Source organism: Carcharhinus amblyrhynchos, chromosome 9 (genome assembly GCF_965287045.1).
Source record: "Carcharhinus amblyrhynchos chromosome 9, sCarAmb.v2.hapA, whole genome shotgun sequence".
NCBI lineage: Eukaryota > Metazoa > Chordata > Chondrichthyes > Carcharhiniformes > Carcharhinidae > Carcharhinus > Carcharhinus amblyrhynchos.
The window spans coordinates 109,069,383-109,086,608 of NC_137332.1; the positions used below are offsets into that span (position 1 = coordinate 109,069,383).

General features: G+C 49.5%; 1 protein-coding gene across 1 annotated transcript in view; it reads right to left on the minus strand.

Annotated features, from left to right (window-relative positions):
- The window catches only part of LOC145348687 (uncharacterized), a 39,100-nt gene extending 38,204 nt beyond the window's left edge, over window positions 1–896 (minus strand). Inside the window, exon 1 of the mRNA XM_080196845.1 lies at window positions 629–896. The gene's annotated coding sequence lies outside the window, so the exon portion shown is untranslated. The remainder of the gene's footprint in view (window positions 1–628) is intronic.
- Window positions 897–17,226: the final 16,330 nt, after the last annotated feature.

A 17,226-nucleotide genomic window follows, 5' to 3' on the forward strand; every position in this document is an offset into this window, starting at 1 on the left:
ATGTGTATGTGTGCGTATGTGTGGGTGTGAGTGTGTGTGTGTATGTGTGTGTGTTGTGTGTATGTGCGTATGTGTGTGTGAGTGTGTGTGTGTGAGTGTGTGTGTGAGTGTGTGTGTGTATTGTGTGTGTGTGAGTGTGTGTGTGAGTGTGTGTGTAGGAAAACAGCACTGCTGAAGGACACTCATAGGACGAGGCAGCAAGGAAGTAGGCCATTCGGCCCAGGGTGCCTGCACCATCCTCTCGCAAGAGCTGCCAGATCGATGCCGACTTTCCCCCTCTTCCCTCATAAACTGTCTCCCTCGGGAAGTTGCCCCATTCCTTTTGGAAAGTTGAACCTGCTCCCAGCATCCTTTCAGGCAGTGCCTTCCAGATCAGATAGGCTCGCTGTGGAGGACATGGAGCGGGGGGGCGAGGGAGTGCCTGTTCTATAAGTTTGTTTGTATCTTGGTTACTGACTCACTAATGGAGGGAAGGTACAGTGTGTTCACTCTTAGCAAAGCCTTTCCTGAGGGAACGATGAAAGATCTCCCTAGGTTTGGGAGGGTATTGCATTAGGCCTCATACCATGACACAAGCCTCAGGTGATCCCAGAGTGACATTTTGGAAGTTAAAACCCGGGGTTCTCACCTTAATGAAGATACCTTTGGCGTGGGATGTCCTCTGCCTCTTTTTGGCCCCTCATCTCGTTGGATTTCCCTCCCTTGTTGAGCAGCCTCCAGTTAGCGTGTGGCCCAGCGGACGCTGACAATCACAGACAGGAAGGAGACTGAATCCGTGACTGGTTTCCAGTGGCTGGAGGGAGCGAGGTGAGCCTGCCCTGGGAAGGCCTCTTTGTTTCTGCTGTGTTGTGTCTCTCTCTCTGCTCCTCTCTCTGTGGTCGCGGCAGGTTCCGGGAAACGTCTCAGTAACCACTTCCTCCTCGCGGATCACAGCGCGCTGCCATGGCGTCCGAGCGCGCCACTGACGCTGACACCTTCAGGAAGCTGAGGCTGTGGGCGGGAGCTTGGAGCTGGGATCGAGTGACTTAGATATCTGTCTGTACCCCGACATATCTGCCTGTACCCCGACATATCCGCCTGTACCCCAACATATTCGCCTGTACCCCAACATATCTGCCTGTACCCCGACATATCCGCCTGTACCCCGACATATTCGCCTGTACCCCAACATATCTGCCTGTTCCCAACATATCCGCCTGTACCCCAACGTATCCAAGTAAACTCAAACATAACTGTCTGTACCCCAACATATCTGCCTGTACCCCAACATATCCGCCTAAACCCCAACATATCTGCCTGTACTCCAACATATTTGCCTGTACCCCAACATATCCGTCCGTTCCCAACATATCCGCCTGTACCCCAACATATCCACCGAAACCCAAACATAACCGTCTGTACCCCAACATATCCACCAGTACCCCAACATATCTTTCTGTACCCCAGCATATCCGCCTGTGCCCCGACGTATCCGTCTGTACCCCAACATATCCGCACGTACTCCAACTTATCCGTCAGTACCCCAACATATCTGCCTGTACCTCAAACATATCCACCTGTACCCCAACATATCTGCCTGTACCCCAACATACCCGCCAGTACCCCAATATATCCGCCTGTACCCCAACATATCCGCCTGTACCCCAACATATCCACCTGCACCCCGACATATCCGCCTGTACTCCAACATATCCATCTGTACCCCAACGTATCCGTCTGTACCCCAACATATCCATCTGCCTCCCAACATACCTGTGTGCACCCCAGCCATATCCGTCTGTACCCCAACACATCCACCTGTACCCCAACATATCAGTCTGCACCCTATCCGAGGCATCAACAGCACACACACACCTAATGCCGCCTCTCCTCCCTATGCACCTAACGCCCCCTCTACTCTCCCCCCTCCCCAATAGACCCCTAACCCCTCTCCCCTGCCCTTGCACACACACCAGCCCTGGCTCCCTACAACTCTGACGTGGTAACTGTATTGGGATTTCCCTATTGGGGATCCACTGTGACACTGAGTTATCTCCACTGGGGATCCACTGTAACAATGGGATCTTTCCATTGGGGATCCACTGTGACACTGGGATCTCTCCATTGGGGATCCACTGTGACACTGGCATCTTTCCATTGGGGATCCACTGTGACACTGGGATCTCTCCATTGGGGATCCACTGTGACACTGAGTTATCTCCACTGGGGATCCACTGTAACAATGGAATCTTTCCATTGGGGATCCACTGTGACACTGGGATCTCTCCATTGGGGATCCACTGTGACACTGGGATCTCTCCATTGGGGATCCATTCCCTCCTCACTCTTACCCTTTGCCCACTCCCTTGTCCAGCCAAAGCCTTTTCTTTCTTCCATCCGCTTCTCTACTCCTTCCTTTCTCCCTCACCATCTCCCTTTCTTATCTTCTCTCTCGTTGCCTTTCTCTTCTCCCTGCTCTATCTTTTCCTCTCTGTGTTCACTCCTCTAAGTCTCACCGCCTCCTCTCCTTCCTTTCTCTTTCCCCTCCCCTCTATCTCTCTTACCTTGATCTCTCCTCTCCTTCACTCCCTCCCTCTCTCTGACTCCTTCCCTCCTCTTCTCTCACCTTTTACTTTTCAAAAATTTATCTATCCTTGCCTTAAAAACATTCAAGCCCCAATTGTTTCACTGGGCAGGAAATTCCACAGATTCACAACCCTTTGTGTGAAGAAATTCCTCCTCAACTCAGTCCTAAATCTGTTCCCCCTTATTTTGAGTCTATGCCCCTAGTTCTAGTTTCACCCGCCAGTGGAAACAACTTCCCTGCTTCTATCTTATCCATTCCCTTCATAATCTTATATGTTTCTATAAGATCTCCCCTCATCCTGCTGAATTCCAATGAGTATAGCCCCAGTCTACTCAGTCTCTCCTCATAATCCAACCCCCTCAACCCTAGAATCAACCTAGTGAATCTCCTCTGCACCCCCTCCAGTGTCAGCATATCCTTCTCAAGTAAGGAGACCAAAACTGTACGCAGTACTCTAGGTGTGGCTTCACCAGCACCTTATACAGCTACAACATAACCTCGCTGTTTTTAAAGTCCGTCCCTCTAGCAATGAAGGACAAAATTCCATTTGCCCTCTTAATTACCTACTGCATCTGCAAACCAACTCCTTGAGATTCCTGCACAAGGACACCCAGGTCCCTCTGCACAGCAGCATGCTGCAAGTTTTTACCATTTAAATAATAGTCCATTTTGCTGTGATTCCTACCAAAATGGATGAGCTCACATTTACCAACATTGTACTCCATCTGCCAGACCCTTGCCTGCTCACTTAGATTATCTATATGCCTTTGCAGACTTTCAGCATCCTCTGCACACTTTGCTCTTCCACCCATTTTAGTGTCATCTGCGAATTTTGACCCACTACACTTGTCCCCAACTCCAAATCATCGATGTAAATCGTAAACAATTGTGGTCCCAACACTGATCCCTGAGGCACACCACGAGTCACTGATTGCCAACCAGAAAAACACCCATTTACCCCCACTCTCTGCTTCGCTAACCAATCCTCTATCCATGCTAATACATTACCCGTAACTCTGTGCACCTTTATCTTATGTAGCAGTCTTTGCTGCGGCACTTTGTCAAATGCTTTCTGGAAATCCAGATACACCACATCCACAGGTTCCTCATTGTCCACCGCACATGTAATGTTCTCAAAGAATTCCACCAAATTAGTCAAACATGACCTTCCCTTCATGAACCCATGCTGCATCTTACCAATGGGACAATTTATATCCAGATGTCTCGCTATTTCTTCCTTGATGATAGATTCAAGCATTTTCCCTACTACAGAAGTTAAGCTAACTGGCCTATAGCTACCCGCCTTTTGTCTACCTCGTTTTTTAAATAGTAGCTTCACATTTGCTGTTTTCCAATCTGCAGGAACCACCCCAGAGTCCAACGAATTTTGGTAAATTAGTTCATTTGCTATTTCTCCCACCATCTCTTTTAGTACCCGGGGATACATTCCATCAGGACCAGGAGACTTATCTATCTTTAGCCCCATTAACTTGCCCAACACTACCTCTCTCGTGATAATGATAATTTCAAGGTTCCCACTTGCCATAGTCTCCCTGTCATCAATTTTTGGCATGTTATTTGTGTCTTCCACTGTGAAGATCGACACAAAATATCTGCTCAATACCTCAGCCATTTTCTCATTTCCAGTTATTACACCCCCCTTCTCGTCGTCCAAAGGACTAATGTTTACTTTCACCACTCTTTTGTTTTATATATTTGTCGAAACTTTTGCCATCTGTTTTCATACTCTGAGCAAGCTTACTCTCATAATCAATCCGACTTTTCATTATAGCTTTTTTTGTGGCTTTCTGCTGACCTTTAAAGATTTCCCAATTCTCTAGGTTCCCACTAATCTTTGCCACTTTGTATGCATTTTCTTTCAATTTGTTACCCTCCTTTATTTCCTTCGATATACATGGCTGATTATCTCTTTTCCTACAGTCCTTCCTTATCACTGGTATTTAACTTGCTGTCTCTCCCTCCCCCAATGACACTCCACCCCCCCTCTTTCTCTCTCCCCCATCCCCTCTCACTCCTCTTCTCTCCATCTCCCCATCACACCCCCTCTTTCACCCTCCTCTGACTCTCTCCACTCTCTTTCCTTCCCTCCCTCTTTTCCATGCCATCTTCTCTCTCTCTTCTTTCTCCCTGCTCTATCCATCTCTCTCTCTGTACCCATTTTCTCCTTTCTCTCTTCTCCCTCCATCCATCTCTTTCCCTTCTTTTCCTCTCTCTCTCTCCCTCCTTTCCCTCCCCCCTTTTCTCTCTCTTACTCTCCCCTTCCCTTCACCCTCGTGCTCCCTTCCCCCATTTCTCCCCTCTTCCCCTCACCCTCTCTCTCCTTCCCTCCTCCCCCCATCTTCCCCTCCCATTTCTCTCTCTCTGTCTCTCTGTCTTTCTCTCCCTGTCCCCCTGTTTACCTCTCTTTCTCCTTACAGTCTCTTCCTCTCTCCCTTTTTCTCTCTCCCACCACCACCCCCCCCGTTTCCCCTTTCTTTCCCCTTATAACTTCTCTCTCTCTCTCCCCATGTTTCCCTCTCTTTCTCCTTACACACTCTATCCCACTCTCCCTCTCTCTCTCTCTCCCCCCATTTCCCTCTCTTTCTCCGACACACACACACTCTCACTCTCTCTGTCTCTCCTTCCCTGTTTCCCTCTCTTTCCCCTGATGCACTCTTTCTCTCTTTCTCCCCTGTTTCCCTCTCTTTCTCCTTACACACACACTCTCTCTCTCCCCCTGTTTCTCTCTCTTTCTCCTTATACACTCTCTTCCTCTCACTCTCTCTCTCTCTCCCTCCCTGTTTCCCTCTCTTTCCCCTGACACGGTCTCTCCCTCTCTGTATCACTCCCTCTCCCAGGATCTATTGATGGAGTGATTGGTGAGCTCTGTCTGTTGTTGCCTGTTCTGCTGCTCTCCCCACATATCGAGCTCAGCCTGAGGGTGGTGTGTTGTTTGGACGGAGCAGGAGACGAGAGCTCCATCCTGCGAGTAGGGTTGTCACAAACACCGAGCTGAAAAATGTGGTTTCCTGTCGGAAAATTCCCCTCGCTTCTTCAAAATGAAAGTGGTGTAATAACAGCACGTAACAGCGCAGACATTTCCAAACAACTGCTCGGGCGTTTGTGATACTTTTCTCACTGTTAACCACAGCAGGAATTGTTAGTAAATACAACACCGGAAATAAACAAGTTCAGAGGACTCAGACAGGACAGAAACACTCCTTCAGCGCTCAGAGGGCACTGGGTAGAGTAACACTCCTTCAGTACTCAGAGGGCACTGGGTACAGAAACACTCCTTCAGTACTCAGAGGGCACTGGGTACAGAAACAATCCTTCAGTACTCAGCAGGCACTGGGTACACAAACACTCCTTCAGTACTCAGAGGGCACTGAGTACACAAACACTCCTTCAGTACTCAGAGGGCACTGGGTACAGAAACACTCCTTCAGTACTCAGAGGGCACTGGGGACAGAAACACTCCTTCAGTACTCAGAGGGCACTGGGGACAGAAACACTCCTTCAGTACTCAGAGGGCACTGGGGACAGAAACACTCCTTCAGTACTCAGAGGGAACTGGGTACAGAAACACTCCTTCAGTACTCAGAGGGCACTGGGTACAGAAACACTCCTTCTGTACTCAGAGGGCACTGGGTACACAAACACTCCTTCAGTACTCAAAGGGAACTGGGGACAGAAACACTCCTTCAGTACTCAGAGGGAACTGGGTACAGAAACACTCCTTCAGTACTCAGAGGGAACTGGGGACAGAAACACTCCTTCTGTACTCAGACGGCACTGGGTACAGAAACACTCCTTCAGTACTCAGACGGCACTGGGTACAGAAACACTCCTTCAGTACTCAGAGGGTACTGGGTACAGAAACCCTCCTTCAGTACTCAGAGGGTACTGGGTACAGAAACACTCCTTCTGTACTCAGAGGGCACTGGGGACAGAAACACTCCTTCAGTACTCAGAGGGCACTGGGGACAGAAACACTCCTTCAGTACTCAGAGGGCACTGGGGACAGAAACACTCCTTCAGTACTCAGAGGGCACTGGGGACAGAAACACTCCTTCAGTACTCAGAGGGCACTGGGGACAGAAACACTCCTTCAGTACTCAGAGGGAACTGGGGACAGAAACACTCCTTCAGTACTCAGAGGGTACTGGGGACAGAAACACTCCTTCAGTACTCAGAGGGTACTGGGGACAGAAACACTCCTTCTGTACTCAGAGGGAACTGGGGACAGAAACACTCCTTCAGTACTCAGAGGGAACTGGGGACAGAAACACTCCTTCTGTACTCAGAGGGCACTGGGGACAGAAACACTCCTTCAGTACTCAGAGGGCACTGGGTACAGAAACACTCCTTCAGTACTCAGAGGGCACTGGGTACACAAACACTCCTTCAGTACTCAGAGGGCACTGGGTACAGAAACACTCCTTCAGTACTCAGAGGGCACTGAGTACAGAAACACTCCTTCAGTACTCAGACGGCACTGGGTACACAAACCCTCCTTCAGTACTCAGAGGGCACTGGGTACAGAAACACTCCTTCAGTACTCAGAGGGTACTGGGTACAGAAACACTCCTTCTGTACTCAGAGGGCACTGGGTACAGAAACACTCCTTCTGTACTCAGAGGGCACTGGGGACAGAAACACTCCTTCAGTACTCAGAGGGCACTGGGTACAGAAACACTCCTTCAGTACTCAGAGGGCACTGGGGACAGAAACACTCCTTCAGTACTCAGAGGGAACTGGGGACAGAAACACTCCTTCAGTACTCAGAGGGCACTGAGTACAGTAACACTCCTTCAGTACTCAGAGGGCACTGGGGACAGAAACACTCCTTCAGTATTCAGACGGCACTGGGTACAGAAACACTCCTTCAGTACTCAGAGGGCACTGAGTACAGTAACACTCCTTCTGTACTCAGAGGGAACTGGGGACAGAAACACTCCTTCAGTACTCAGAGGGAACTGGGGACAGAAACACTCCTTCAGTACTCAGAGGGCACTGGGTACAGAAACACTCCTTCAGTACTCAGAGGGCACTGGGGACAGAAACACTCCTTCAGTACTCAGAGGGCACTGGGTACACAAACACTCCTTCAGTACTCAGAGGGCACTGGGTACAGAAACACTCCTTCAGTACTCAGAGGGCACTGAGTACAGAAACACTCCTTCAGTACTCAGACGGCACTGGGTACACAAACCCTCCTTCAGTACTCAGAGGGCACTGGGTACAGAAACACTCCTTCAGTACTCAGAGGGTACTGGGTACAGAAACACTCCTTCTGTACTCAGAGGGCACTGGGTACAGAAACACTCCTTCTGTACTCAGAGGGCACTGGGGACAGAAACACTCCTTCAGTACTCAGAGGGCACTGGGTACAGAAACACTCCTTCAGTACTCAGAGGGCACTGGGGACAGAAACACTCCTTCAGTACTCAGAGGGAACTGGGGACAGAAACACTCCTTCAGTACTCAGAGGGCACTGAGTACAGTAACACTCCTTCAGTACTCAGAGGGAACTGGGGACAGAAACACTCCTTCAGTATTCAGACGGCACTGGGTACAGAAACACTCCTTCAGTACTCAGAGGGCACTGAGTACAGTAACACTCCTTCTGTACTCAGAGGGAACTGGGGACAGAAACACTCCTTCAGTACTCAGAGGGAACTGGGGACAGAAACACTCCTTCAGTACTCAGAGGGCACTGGGTACAGAAACACTCCTTCAGTACTCAGAGGGCACTGGGGACAGAAACACTCCTTCAGTACTCAGAGGGCACTGGGGACAGAAACACTCCTTCAGTACTCAGAGGGAACTGGGGACAGAAACACTCCTTCAGTACTCAGAGGGAACTGGGGACAGAAACACTCCTTCAGTACTCAGAGGGAACTGGGGACAGAAACACTCCTTCAGTACTCAGAGGGCACTGGGTACAGAAACACTCCTTCAGTACTCAGAGGGCACTGGGGACAGAAACACTCCTTCAGTACTCAGAGGGCACTGGGGACAGAAACACTCCTTCAGTACTCAGCAGGCACTGGGTACAGAAACACTCCTTCAGTACTCAGAGGGCACTGGGTACAGAAACACTCCTTCAGTACTCAGAGGGCACTGGGTACAGAAACACTCCTTCAGTACTCAGACGGCACTGGGTACACAAACACTCCTTCAGTACTCAGAGGGTACTGGGTACAGAAACACTCCTTCAGTACTCAGAGGGCACTGGGTACAGAAACACTCCTTCAGTACTCAGAGGGCACTGAGTACAGAAACACTCCTTCAGTACTCAGACGGCACTGGGTACACAAACACTCCTTCAGTACTCAGAGGGTACTGGGTACAGAAACACTCCTTCAGTACTCAGAGGGTACTGGGGACAGAAACACTCCTTCAGTACTCAGAGGGCACTGGGGACAGAAACACTCCTTCAGTACTCAGCGGGCACTGGGTACAGAAACACTCCTTCAGTACTCAGAGGGCACTGGGTACACAAACACTCCTTCAGTACTCAGAGGGCACTGGGGACAGAAACACTCCTTCAGTACTCAGAGGGAACTGGGGACAGAAACACTCCTTCAGTACTCAGAGGGCACTGGGGACAGAAACACTCCTTCAGTACTCAGAGGGCACTGGGGACAGAAACACTCCTTCAGTACTCAGAGGGCACTGGGTACACAAACACTCCTTCAGTACTCAGCGGGCACTGGGTACAGAAACACTCCTTCAGTACTCAGAGGGCACTGGGTACACAAACACCCCTTCGGTACTCAGACAGCACTGGGTACAGGAATACTCCCTCAGTATTGACGGGGTACTGGATGCAGAAAAACTGGACATAGTTTAGAAAGCCCACCAACTTTCTCAGGAGGCTATGGAAGATTTGCCATGTCCACTAAGGCTCTCACCAATCTTTACTGATACACCATAGAAAACACCCCTTCCAGATGTATTACAGCCTGGTATGGGTTCCTCCTCTGCCCAAAACCGCAAGAAATAACAAAATGTTATGAACGAAGCCCAGTCCATCATGCAAACCAGCCTCCCATCCATGGACTCTGTCTACACTTCCTGCTGCCTTGGAAAAGCAGAATAATCAAGGACCCCATGTAACCCAGACATTCTCTCTTCCACCTTCTTCCATTGGAAAAAGGATACAAAAATCTGAGGTCACGTATCAACCAATTCAAGATCAGCTTCTTCCCTGCTGCCATCAGACTTTTGAATGGACCTACCTTATATGAAGTTGATCTTTCTCTACACTCTAGCTATGACTGTAGCACAACACTCTGCACTCTCCTTCTCTCTGAACGGTATGCTTTGTCTGTATAGCGTACAAGAAACAAAAGTTTTCACCCCAATACATGTGACAACAATAAATCAAGTGGTGTCAGGGTGGCACAATGGTTAGCACCGCTGCCTCACAACACCAGGGACCCAGGTTCAATTCCGGCCTCGGGTCATTGTGCAGAGTCTGCATCTTCTCCCAGTATCTGCATGGGTTTCCTCCCAGAGTCCAAAGCTGTGTGGGTTAGGTCATGCTAAAATTGCCCCTTAGTGCCTGGGGGATGAGTAGGGTAAATGTCTGGGGTTATGGGGATAGGGCCTGGGTGGGATTGTGGTCGGCGTAGACTTGATGGGCCAAATGGCCTCCTTCTGCACTGTAGGGACTCTATGAAATCAAATCAGATCCTTCAGTATTGAAAGGGCTCAGTGACTGGATACTGCTGTAGGAGTGGTGCTTTCCAGCAAAGTGTCTTGAGTGCAAACCCTTACCTTGCCTCGTTTTGCTCTGGTAAAATTGTTACCAAGTCATTGTCACGGCAAGACTCTCTCAAGCCAGAGAACAAGTGTCCTTTCTTTTCAGGGGCAGTGATCCAGGGTCAAGGCAACCTTCGGATGGGAGTGAATTGCAAAACCTCAATACGGACAAATCAAAAAGTGGAGGCCCATAAAATAAGCAAACTCCAAAGAAAGAGGGAGAAGGTGGCACTGAGAGTGGCACGGTGGTTAGCACTGCTACCTCACAGAGCCGGGGACCCGGGTTCAACTCCCGGCTCGGGTCACTGTCTGTGTGGAGTTTGCACGTTCTCCCCGTGTCTGCGTGGGTTTCCTCCGGGTGCTCCTCTTTCCTCCCACAGTCTGAAAGACATGCTGGTTCGGGTGCATTGGCCGTGCTAAATTCTCCCTCAGTGTACCCCAACAGGCACTGGAGTGTGGCTACTAGGGGGTTTTTGTAACTTCATTGCAGTGTTAATGTAAGCGTACTTGTGACAATAATAAATAAACTTTAACTTTGCTTTGCAATAGGAGTGATAGGTAGAGTGAGACAGGTATAGGACAGTGGACAGACAGAGGGAGAAAGAGAGAGAGAGACAGTGATATTATATATATACATATATATATCATGGGGAGAGAAAGGAGTATGAAAAAAATCACATACAGACAATAGAGAGAGCAGAGAAAAGGGAAGTAAGAGTATGTGGAGAGAGAGGGAAAGGGGAGACATTTGCGGTGAGAGATTACAGTAAAGTATACAGAGTGGAGAGTGTTTGGGGAGAGAGGAGAAACTGTGTGCAGCGAAATAAGGAGAGAATAAAGAGGGACGGGGAGAGGGAGTAGAGAGGAAGAGGGACAGAAGGGAGTGAAATTGAGAATAAGGAGAGATTGAGGAGGAGAGGTTGAGAATTGGGCCCACATTGTTCTTCTCAGGCGCTTCCTCATTGGTACAGAGTGAGGTCATGGCTGAAACATTTACAATCTGCAGTCACTAGATGTCAGCATTCAGCCAGGATGGGCAGTGCGCTCACACAGGCTGAGAAATATACACACTGTGTACACACTTCCCCAGACTGAGAAACACACTCGCTGTATACACACTCCCACAGAGTAAGAAACACACTTCCCCAGACTGAGAAACACACACTGTGTACACCCTTCCCCAGACTGAGAAACACACACACTGTATACACACTCCCACAGAGTGAGAAACACACACAATGTGTACACACTTCCCCAGACTGAGAAACACACTCCCACAGAGTGAGAAACACACACTGTGTACACACTTCCCCGGACTGAGAAACACATAGTGTACACACTCCACAGAACGAGAAACACACAAACTGTGTACACATTCCCACAGAGTGAGACACACACACCATATACACTCCTACAGACTGAGAAACACACACTGTGTACACACTCCCACAGAGTGAGAAACACACACAATGTGTACACACTTCCCCAGACTGAGAAACACACTCCCACAGAGTGAGAAACACACACTGTGTACACACTTCCCCGGACTGAGAAACACATAGTGTACACACTCCACAGAATGAGAAACACACAAACTGTGTACACATTCCCACAGAGTGAGACACACACACCATATACACTCCTACAGACTGAAAAACACACACTGTGTACACACTCCCACAGAGTGAGAAACACACACAATGTGTACACACTTCCCCAGACTGAGAAACACACTCCCACAGACTGAGAAACACACACTGTGTACACACTTCCCCGGACTGAGAAACACATAGTGTACACACTCCACAGAATGAGAAACACACAAACTGTGTACACATTCCCACAGAGTGAGACACATACACCATATACACTCCTACAGACTGAGAAACACACACTGTGTACACACTCCCACAGAGTGAGAAACACACACAATGTGTGCACACTTCCCCAGACTGAGAAACACACTCCCACAGAGTGAGAAACACACACTGTGTACACACTTCCCCGGACTGAGAAACACATAGTGTACACACTCCACAGAATGAGAAACACACAAACTGTGTACACATTCCCACAGAGTGAGACACACACACCGTATACACTCCTACAGACTGAGAAACACACACTGTGTACACACTCCCACAGAGTGAGAAACACTCACCATATACACTCTCACAGAGTGAGAAACACACTCACCGTATACACACTCCCACAGAGTGAGAAACACACTCACCGTATACACACTCCCACAGAGTGAGAAACACACACACAGTGTACACACTCCCGCAGAGTGAGAAACACACACACTGTATACACACTCCCACAGAGTGAGAAACACACTCACCGTATACACTCTCACAGAGTGAGAAACACACTCACTGTATACACACTCCCACAGAGTGAGAAACACACACACTGTGTACACATTTCCACAGAGTGAGAAACACACTCACCGTATACACACTCCCACAGAGTGAGAAACACACTCACCGTATACACTCCCACAGACTGAGAAATACACACCATATACACACTCCCACAGAGTGAGAAACACACTCACCGTATACACACTCCCACAGAGTGAGAAACACACACAAAATAAAATACTGATGCCATGGGTATTATTTTCCCACTGCTCCCACCATGGGGATTGGAGTGGGTGGGACACGGGCCGTGCAAAGATCCATTGACCTCGGCTGAGAATTTCCAGCCTTAGGACGGGCGTGGCTGGAAAATCCCGTTCTTCGCTCAGACATGGATACACACACAGACACACACACACACACACGCACTCTCACAAACACACACACACTCACACATATTGACCGACACACACACACACACTCTCACAGACACACACACTCACTCACACACCTCACTCACACACGCACAGAGACAAAATACACACACACCATATAACTTAGTTTATTCGGTTATTTATTAGAGTCCCAATCGACAGTCTACAGAACTATAACCCACGTCCAATCTCTTCCCCTCTCTGGCTCCAGCGGAGGTTCCTCCCCAACCCTCGGCCTGTGCCCTTGCTCCCAATTGGCTCAGCTTCCTGCTCTCGCCTGCCAACCCAATCATGTGACCCTCTTAAAGGGGCCACACACCACAGTATGGATAGCAATTACATGTTTTGTTATTTCCAGCGACCCCCCCCCGCAAACCCCCCCACCGGTTTCTGTCAATTTCCACCCGTCCGTTCCATGTTTTACAGAACATGATCCGTCCACTTTTCAAAACAACCCACCCCAACCCCCCTGAGAGGAGGGGGGGAGGAGGAGGGGAGTAAAGGGTGGGAGAGAGGGAAGGAGAGGGGAAGTGGAGGAGGAGCAGGGGTGAGGCTGAGAGGGGAAGGGGGTGGGCTGGGTGGTGGGGGGGGGGGTGTGGGGGGGTTGAGTTAGATGCTCTTTTGGAGACACCAAGGGCTGAGTGGCCTCCTGCCGCTCTGTAGGGATTCCATAGTCATGGACAAAATGGTCAAGGAAATGTAAATAGTGATGATCATGGCTAGGAAGGGTGCTATTAGTGGCATCATTAAGAGATCAGAATGTGTTAATGGCAGAACAGAAGTAAGCAGTGTGACAAAGTATACTCCAGGCTGGATCAGGATTTGGGTCAATTTTTTGGGATGAAGAGAGAAAGGGAAATTTCCCCAGTCAAAGTGTTGGGAATCTTTGGAATTCTCTATCCCTGAGTGTCGTGGGCACTCCACTGCTGAATATGGCTAATAAAGACTTTTGTTCTCTCAGGGAATCAAGGGACATGGGGAGTTCGCAGTGAGGCTCCCCACGGTTAGCCGTGATTATACTGAGAAGCAGGCTCGAGGGGTAATTGCCTGTGGCGTCACGGTGGCACAGTGATTCATCCCTACCGTGCAAAAAGAGGCCATTCAGCCCATCAAGCCTGCGCCTACCACAATCCCACCCAGGCCCTATCCCAGCAACACCACACACTCACCCTGCCGATCCCTCTAACCTACGCATCCCCGGAAATTGAGCGGGAATTTAGCACGGCCAATCAACGTAACCCGCACGTCTTTGGAGCATGGGAGGAAACTGGAGCACCCAGAGGAAACCCACGCAGACACGGGGAGAATGTGCAGACTCCACACAGACAGTGGCCCGAGCCAGGAATTGAACCCGGGTGTCTGGTGCTGTGAGGCAGCAGCACTAACCACTGTGACACCACGACAGTTCTATTGAGTTTGCCGATTAAAAGTCTTGTTTGTTTTTATCATATTATAAGAATGCTATAAAGATAACACTCTGTGAGCCTATCATCTCCCAAGAATTTGCATAGAATCACTATGCAGTGCAGAAGGAGGCCATTTGGCCCATCAGGTCTGCACCTACCACAATCCCACGCAGACCCTGTCCCCATAACCCCGTGCACCTACCCTGCCAGTCCCCCACTCCCGACACTAAGGGGCAATTTAGCACGGCCAATCCACCTAACCAGCAAGCCTTTGGAGCGTGGGAGGAAACCGGAGCTCCCGGAGGAAACCCACGCAGACACGGGGAGGGAAAATGTGCAGACTCCGCACAGACGGTGACCCAAGCCGGGAGCAAAGGGCTAGCACGGAACAAGTCAACAAATCAGAAAGAGAAACGAGTCTTTATCATAAATTCACTCTCCATTTTTCTCTGGCTAATTAGAGGATAATTACTTGCATGGTTTGTGTAATTAAATGCAGTGAAAATGATAGCGTTTTCAACTTTGTTGCTATCCTGTGACTCCCAATAAACTTAATTAATATTGGCTATTGCAGTGTGGTTAATGAGTTGTTAATTAACTGTAAGGGTACTGGATCTCTGGCTGCCTGCCCGGGCAGCCTCTTATGAATCTGATTTATTTCATATTGATAAACTGCTTGAGTACACACAGCTGTTAGGCTGCGTGGGTAAATAAGGGGGGGGATTCTGAGCCTTGTCTCGTGTTACCACTCTCTCTGCCTTCCAAGTCAACGGCACGGAGGCAGGACCACCCCCCGACACTCGCTCTCACCCACTTTCCACTAACCCCAGTGGTGGTTAACCCCCCCCACCGTGTCCATACCCTGAGGGCAGAAGGAATGCTCCCGGTACCACACTCGGGAAGGTTTGTCCGCCGCTCCATCACACTCCTCTCCCCGGACTTTATCCGTTCCACTCTGTCCATTCCCGTCCGCTGTACATCCTCCTTTTCCTAACTGGCGTGGTGGCCTCCCCTCATGTGACGGCACGCCTCGCTGCCAATTCCTTGCAACACCCGTCAAAACTCTGGTAAACAAACTTCCAGTCGTGCTGTCAACAGATCCCCAGGGAGGCACACTCCCCCTCATACTGTGCCCCTCGCTCTGGGCTGCTGGCTGCCTCGGGATTCGGAGTAGATCACAAACAAGGCTACACTACCACAGGCTGTTCACACACACACACTCACACTCACTTTCACACACACTCACGCACGCACTCACACTCAGTCACTCACACACTCACTCACACACACATACACACACACACTCACACTCAGTCACTCACACACTCACTCACACACACATACACACACACACTCACACTCAGTCACTCACACACTCACTCACACACACATACACACACACACTCACACTCAGTCACTCACACACTCACATTTACACACACACTCACTCACACACACATATACACACACACTCACACTCACGCACACACACATTCATACACACACACTCACTCACACACATGCTTACACACTCACACGCACTCACTCACACACACACTCCCTCTCATACACGCTCACACACTCACACAGGCACTCACATACACACTCCCTCTCACACATACTCACACACTCACACAGACACACACTCCCTCTAACACACGCTCACACACTCCCTCTAACACATGCTCACACTGACACTCACTCGCACATGCACTCCCTCTCACACATACTCACACACTCACACAGATACAGTCACTCACACACACACACTCCCTCTCACACATACTCACACACTCACACAGATACAGTCACTCACACACACACACTCCCTCTCACACATACTCACACAGACACACTCACTCATACACACATTGCTTCTCACACACTCACACAGACATACTCACACACACTCTCCCTCTCACACATGCTCATGCACTTACATAGATACACTCACTCATTTACTCACAAACATTCACATGTACACATTCACTCACTCACACTCACACACGCAAGCACGCTCACACACTCACTTATTCACACACACTCACTCACACCCATACACTCACACACTCTCTCACTCACTCATGCACACTCACACACTCACGCACACTCACTCACACACACCCACACACACACTCACTCACACTCACTCACTCACACACACACACATGTTCACACACTCACTCACACACTCACTCACACACACACACACTCACTCACACACACTCACTCACACACACACACATGTTCACACACTCACTCACACACACTCACATGTTCACACACTCACACACACACTCACATGTTCACACACTCACACGTTCACACACTCACTCACACACACACACTCACACACACACATGTTCACACACTCACTCACACACACTCACATGTTCACACACTCACTCACACACACTCACTCACACACACTCACACGTTCACACACACACATGCTCACACACTCAGTCAGTCATACTCACTCACACACACTCACACTTTCACTCACACACACTCACACACACTCACTCACATGTTCACACACACTCACACTCACACACACTCACACTCTCACACATAGTCACAGATATACACACACACACACACACACACGCACACTCATATACTAACAAACACATTCGCACACCCACTTGTCAGGTTTTCACTGGAATTGGGGTGGGCGAGGT